This window comes from Hippopotamus amphibius, chromosome 14 (assembly GCF_030028045.1).
Source record: "Hippopotamus amphibius kiboko isolate mHipAmp2 chromosome 14, mHipAmp2.hap2, whole genome shotgun sequence".
NCBI classification, from domain to species: Eukaryota; Metazoa; Chordata; class Mammalia; order Artiodactyla; family Hippopotamidae; genus Hippopotamus; species Hippopotamus amphibius.
Window position 1 is genome coordinate 43,117,061 of NC_080199.1, and position 8,112 is coordinate 43,125,172.

Sequence of the window (8,112 nt, forward strand, 5' to 3'; positions counted from 1 at the left end):
GAGAATTCAGATCACAGTGGCTCTCAACCATGAGGTATTCCCCCCCCCACAGCCCCAGAGGTCATTTGGCAATATCTCATGTCTGAAAATATTTTTGGTTGTCACAAATGGCAGGATGTTATGGGCATTTACCAAACAGAGACCAGGAATGCTGCTGAACATCCTAAAATATGTAAGACAACAAAGAATTATCTGACCCAAAACATCAATGGTACTGAAGCTTAGAAACTGTGAGTTAGAAGAGGTACTCACACCATTTGGGGTCTCAAAGTAGGGAATGTAAGAATTGGTATCTATTAGCAGAGCCTTAATAATTCTCTTCCATAGTTACTGATGCAGTGACTAAATAAGAGTATTTCCATATATGTATATCTATGTTAGAAAAATTCCAGAATGGTTCATACAAGTGCAGATGCTGGTACATGAAAGGATTTCAGTCCATATTCAACAAGCACTCACTGACTTTCCCCTATTGAAATATCACAATATCTTAGAAAATTAACTTATATATTCTACATTTAGGGTGTGATCTTTGCCTTTGTTGTGGTTATGTTAGCTGTTTTAACAAATAAACCCCAAAATCTCAATGGCTTAATCCAATAGTCTGTTTCCTGATCAACCAAGAGTCCAATCTGGCAGTTCTATTTAGGAATAAATTTATTCCATGTGGTCATACAGTGACCTGGGTCTGCTGCACCTTCCCTAGGATCTTAGAATATCTATTTCAGACATTCAAGAGAGAGAACAGTGCTTTTGCTTTTCAAAAGCCCTGGCACAGCGACTAACTCATCATCCTTGTTCACATTCCATCGATGAGAAGTGGGGACCTAACCACACCTGGATTTAAGAATTATTGAGCAGCCATGTTGCACTTCATTGATCATTAGTTTTACTTTATGCAAAGAGAGAATACATTTTTTATACAGCCAACTTTCACTATCAAAATCCAATTCCTTTACTCCATTCTCAAATTTTAACAGTCTATTAATTGCCGATCACTCGACCAGATTCTAGAGACACACCCAAAAAATGAATTTTCTTGTTTACCAGGGATGTGCAATTTAGTAGGGGCCTTTAATCATCTCAGAGGTAATTCATCTGAACTGAAACCCTGTACATGAAGAAACTCAGCAGAATACCCTGAAACATTTCTATAGCTTACTTAGTGTAAATGTTTTCTCAGTGCCTGTTATAGACTGAATGTTTATGGTCCCTGCAAAATTCTTAAGTTGAAATCTTACCCTCATCTTGATAGTGTTAGGATGTGGGGCATTTGGGAGGTAATTGGGATCAAATAAGGTCATGTGGGTGGAGCTATCATGAATGGGGTTAGTGTCCTCTTAAGGGTCAGAGAGAGAGAGCTTGCCTCCTCTCTCTGTTCTTTGCCATGTGAAGTTAGCAAGAGAAATCAGCAATCTGCAGCCAGGAAGAGATTTCTTCCCAGAGCCCAACCATGTTAGCATGGACTTCCAACCCTCCAGTACTGTGAAAAATAAATTTCTATTGTTTATATGCCACCCAGTTTACTGTATTTTTTTACAGCAGTCCAAGTTATCTAGGACAGTACCATTTATATTTATCGCTAACTACATTTATCTTTAGGGAAAGCCCATATGGCAAAATTTCTCTAATCAGTTTCTCTAATGGAAAGATGTGGCAACAATTTCTAAAAACAAAGGATCCTATCATAAATAGTGGTTCCCTCCTTATATAGGAGCAACTTTGGATTCCAAGTTATTTCAAAGCATTTATAAAATCTGTATTCAATTGTTCAGAGATACAACTATCAAATAAAATGTGTTTTGTACTAGTTATTTCTCCTTTTCTTTGGACATGGGTACATAAATGAAAATAAAAATTGAAATAAGACTTGAAAATATGACCACTTAAACATGTGTTCCACAAAGACCGATACCACATATTACTACCTTCTGTGGTTACAGATACATTTATTCCTACACTCCAAAATCAGTTCTATTCTTCCAAACCGGTGTTTCACAAAGGTAAATCTTTAGTGATAACCAGTTGTTTTCCACTGTGGCAGAGAACTTTATCTGTCTATAACAAAATTTTTTTATCCTGCTTCAGTTAATAACAGATTCTCATTTTTGACTCAGTTTGCTACCTATCAGAAGGAAAGATTGCATTTTCTAGCCTCTTCACAGGATAAATGTGGCCACATGACTAATGAGATACAAATGGAACTGTTACTTCTGTTAGACAATGGTTAAAGGGAGCTGACTCAGCTTAAAAATCCGCCCCCCCTTCTTTTTTCCCTTTTGTTTTGCTTCCTTCTTCCAGTCAGCAACTTGACTCTGATAGCCACATCTCCAGCAGTCATACTGCTGGCTATGATGAACCTGAAAATATAGCCAAACACCAACATGACACAGTGAAAAGATGGGAGCCTGGGTGTCTGGTGAATACTTTGGATCTGCCATACCTCGCCTGGACATATTTCTAAACTTCTTTTTTAGTGAGAGAGAAATACACTTCTATCTTGTTTAAGCTACCCTGATATATTTGCTCTTGTTTTTCTCTTGTCTGTTATTTTTAGCTAAACTTTATTCTAATGGATACTCCTACCAAGGTAAGTGATGGAGGCTTACTCATACTTCTTTCAAGCCTCCATTTAATCTGCATGTTTTCCACAAGCCCAGGCTCAACCACTCTGGGATTGAGTGAACCCTTCTGTGAACTCATGCAGAAGTTACTATTTTTAATACTCCACTTTATGACTCTTTTCCAGGTTTAGATAAACTATTTACTGAAGGATAACATACGATCTGAAAAATGCAGGTATCATTATCAGCCAGCTCAATGAACTTTCAGAAAGTAAATATACCAGTGTAACCATTATCAACACTTTAGAAGAGTGTTTTGTAATCACTTAAAATTTCTACATGTCACCAAAGGATAACCATTATCCTGGCTTTCAACAAAATAGATTGGTTTTGCCTGAACATTATATAAATAGAGCTATACACACTTTTTTTAGATGTGAGTTTTTTCCCTCAGTATTATGTAAGCGAAGCTCATCTGTGTTTCTGCACATTGCATTTATTTTTTTCATTGTCATTATTTATAATATTTTCTAGCATAGTATGTCCCAATTTACTTTTTAAATTTTACTCTGATTAAACCATTGTGGTTGCTTCTAGTTGGAGCTGTTATAGTGCTGCTACCTTGCCATAACTGTTTATTTCTTTTTGTGCTGCATAGCTAGTCCTGGGATGTAAAAAAGTCCATCCTTGGTAGTAATGCCAAATAGTGTTTCAAAGTGGTTATGCCAATTTAGCCTCCTACCAGCAATATCTAAGTCCACTGTTTGCCTCTTTATCATGAAATATCTATAGAAAGTTAACTAACTCAAATATTATTTGTGTTTACTTCCTATTACTTAAAAACTTATTGAGAAAAATGTCTATAATTTCTATCTGGTGTGTTTCTAACCTGCCACTTTGGGGGTATTTATCTGTGATGATAGTCACTGTGTTTCACTGGGAAAAAAAGATATTAAACTCTTAAATACAATATTTCCAAATTTCATAAGTAAAAATGAATTAGATACTTTTCTTGACACTCCAAGATTATTTAATACAGTCCTTTATTGACTATAGAGATATATTTTAGTTTATTGATTATAATATATTTTACAAATAAATATTTTAAATTAGTAGAAGAAAATTTTGTATTATTTCATAGTACAAGATCATGGATGTTTTGACATAACAGGCATGCTAACTAAAGGTATGTTGTAAACACTTAGAAAGTTAGTTTGGTGATGAAGACACCTCTGTGACTAAAACTAAGGGAGAATCCCTTACAATATAAATCATTCTTCACTGACCTAAGATCATAACTGACCTCAACTGGCATAACTTGTCACTGGCAACTTTGTAGGCTTTACCTTAGCTGCTGAGACACATGGTGAGTTTATATTACCTAGCCACCTTTGCCCTCAACACTTCTGGCTTTATATATACTATAAACTCATGGCTTTGTATTGATAGCATGACCTGAGGTGTGTGTAAGTGGTATGTGCTGGGCTCTCTGGAGCAGGAAGAGTTAACCTAACACCAGCAAGAAGGACTATGGATTCACAATAGAAGTGATCAGTCATGAGTAATCAAGTTTAATAGGCCCAAAATAGAGATTCATACCAGTACTGCACTGGGAATTTAGAATCAAGGGCAGAATCAAGGAATTTAGAATTTAGACCTTTGAGGAACATATCAAGGACAATGAAGATTGGAGAGAAGTGGGTGATAGATATAAAACTGAGTTATATCAGAATCTCTGTAGAAAATCCAGACCAGTGAGAACAGATACAATATCACCTACATGAAATAAACCTACAAGAATAAAGTGGGAAGGAGTTCTCAGGCCATAGGGATAAAAAACAAATATGGTTCTTCCTTAGGTAGCAATATCCTGTGGAAGCAGGGAAATTTTGGGTAGCCAAGAGACCCAAGAATCATTTCAGGTAGATTGTATGGCCCTTGAACATGGGTATTTCACCTGGGAAGAGTTGATGGAGACAGAGGAAGAACACCTACAATGCCAAAAACTCAGTTTATCAAAATGAATTTAATATGTTTACTACCCTCACAAAATTTATATCTAGTAGAGGACACAGATCCTTATATAATAAACAATAATATAATGGGATATGTTTCATATTAACATTACAAGAGGTAGCCTGATAAAAAGAAAAGAAAATAAGTATCAGATTCAAACAACCCTGGAATTCAGTGCTGGAACTAGGACTTCTTAAATTAAGTTTCCTCATCTGTAAAATGAGAAGAATAAAGGCAACTTGATATGGATTTTTGTTGTGATTAAAGATAATAATCAATTTAAGTGGCCTTAATAAAGCCTAATATTATTTTATTATTGTTGTTGTTGTTATGCTGTGTCAGGTACTGGTACATACACTAATTCATTTAACCTTCATTATATTCCGTAAGGTAGGTATACTTATTACCTAATTTATATAAGGGGCTGAATCACAGAGAGACTTAGACACTTGACCAAGATACTCTAGTGAGGAAATGGTTGAATTCATATTCAAATGCAAGTTCTAGGCATTTTGGGTAGTTAATACATAGCAGCTTAACAAAGTAAAAAGTAAATATTGGTAACACAGATGCATTTAGCACATTTCCTTTGTTTATGAGTATAAAAATCTTAAAGCATCATAGACTAGGAGTTGATAATTAGTGCACCTAACTGAACTCCCAAAAGCCTTGGGCATAATTTGAAACTTGAATACCATCAGATTCCCATCTCTTGCTCTTACCTCTGCTTTCTTCTATGTATTCATTTCTCAAGGATACTTGAACCTCAGCCAGTGTCAGCCCAGTGCTTATGGTGTTATTGCCTTGTGGCCAGACAGGAAAAAGACACATTTCCCTCAAGTTCTGTGTGAACAATACCTAGGAAGGGCTGCCCAAGACTGGGTTAATGTGCAATGGAAATTATGCCTAGAAAAGAGAGAATGGGAGGAGAAACCCAAACAAGGTTAATGGATGCTGAGTTACATAGCTATTAAAATTCATCTCTTACACAGGATGACCAAGTAAATTTTTGTGGGGAGAGAGAAAAGGGCTGATGATGTTTAGGATAGCTTTCATTTCCTGAAAACCATGCACACTTCATTTTATTCTATCATGTAACTTTAAATGAATTAATTATATCACTAATTATAGTTTTATTTGACACATTTTGGAAGACTTCAATATATTATATATGGCATCTGATGGAAGGAATTTTACTAAAATGAATATTTCTGTGTAGAAGATAAATGGGCACAAAGATGTAAAATACCATGAAATGAAGTCTTAATTCTTCACAAAAAGTTATCTGAATGATTTTCCTGATTATTTCTATCTTTTAAAAAGGCACATATTATGTGGTAATTGTTCTTTTAACTACTGACACAATTAACACCTAATACATGAGAAACATGATTTATGGTTTTATTTGGCACATACTCACGCACCTGCATAGCAATTACTGGTGTGACATTTTTGTCTGCACTATAAAGCACTGCACATCCTTCTTTTCATCAGTTTAAAATTGAAGCAAAGAGGCTGGGTCCTCAGGGAGTAACTGCCCTGATCTTATCTGGTAGAATGAAAATATGATTGCCTTCCTGACACTATAAATTACGCTTTCCCAACTCTAGGACCCTTCTGCAGCAGAAATCTACACCATTAGTATGACTCTTTCATGCTATAGGAAGTTGTTTTACCTTTACAATACTTACATAGAATATCTTTCTTCACTTTTTTCATCTCAAATTACACAGGAATTGAACATCACGAAGGAGTATTTTTTATGAAACACGAGATGTAAAATTTCTCCCTATTGTAATGATGAATATAAGGGTCTGATTCAAATGGTGAGTGAATATCAAAACTCCAAAGTTGAATGAAACTATATCAATTTATTTCTTTGAAATAAGTAGTTAAATGGCTCTCATGGGTGAACTTTAACTTTTTCCATTTACAATGAATTGGAAACACAAACAGCCAATAACTGTCACTGCCTTGAAAGTTAAGGTGAAATTCTTGTTTGTGTGGTCTCTGTAGACATTTTCATGCCAAAGCTTGCAATTTCTCCAAGGTTCATGTATACCCAATAACCTCGAGTGTTTTTTGGATGACACTCTTCTCTGGTATCTGATTTTTCTCTTTAACTGATAGCATTCAACTTCTTTTTATTGTATATATTTTCCTTTTGCCTGCCTTTTTGTAATGTCACTCTTTCTTTTCTATTCATTAATTTATTGCAACTAAAGGAAAAAAGAAAGACACTTTAAAATTCACCTCAAAATACTTTCCCATCAAACTGCTCTTGAAAAACCTATTTTTCATGACACAGTTGCAGAATAAACCTATGGTTAATACCTTATTTACACAAACTGAAGGCTGTTATATCTGTGTTTGGCGACCTTGAAGCTGTATTGTACTCAGTGCCCTTTTTATAACCTTAATTACTGGGGAATACAGAGCTTTAAAGAAAGACTAACATTTCACTTTAACATCCACAATAATCTATTATAAAGCCAGCTAAGCCAGTCCCCAAATACAGAGAAATGTTATTACATGCTCAGCTAGCTGTCAAGGGGCCATGAGTCAGTGGCTTACAGTTATCAAAAGTAACAAGGTTGTTCAGAATTTCCTCCAACAAAGCCAGCCAGCTTATGGAAGGATTAAGCTCTCTTTGATTAGAACAACTGGAACATGTCCTACCCTTTTAATTAGCATTCCCTTTTGCTTGGTGGAGGCTGGTAATTTGACACTCACATTAGGCATCTCGAGAAATGATTTGGTATTTTGTCCCACCCATGAGCATTAGAGCCATGGTATATACTTCTGCATCAACTAAAATTTGAGCTGCTGAAGGATTTATGTTCAAAACCCTGTAAAATCCCAAGGGCACTATGCCTCTAATAGACAAAATGTAATAACACTCCAATATAATGTGAGGCAGTAGGCTTGGTTAGCCTTCAGGCATAGTATATTACCCTAAGGCCATGCTCTTTTCGCTTTCTATCTTTGGGAACAAAAGGTTTTATGTCAGCTTTATCGATATTTTACAGGTTTACATTTTAATTCATACCATAAGGCAATTCAGTGAGAGAAGACCTCTATGTATGCTGCTGGATTACTTAGTTGGTGAGTAAATATAATTTTTCAATGACCACACTAAACAGAGCAGAGCCCAGGCTATGTGGAATGAGAAATGGAGATGGCCTGCTGCCATTTTTCAAGAAGCACATCTTCTACTTGAAAACAAATATAGACATAAATTTCTCCTTTCCCCAATTTACAGGCTGCCTTTACTTACACTCTTCTGGTATTTCTATGTATCCCTATTTTCCCTACTTAATTTTAATTTCCTTTTCTATTTTCCTTACCTTATATCATTTCTCCTCTCTCTCTTCCCCTGTCCCCCTTTGAATGGATAAGTATCAAAGAAGTCATCTCCCATTGTGAAAATTGCCTTGCCTTTCTCCTAAGTTATATGTAGCAATAATGGTAAAACTCAAAAGGCAACTTGTGGAAATGAAGACTCTGTTACTTCATGTAGCTCTCAATATGA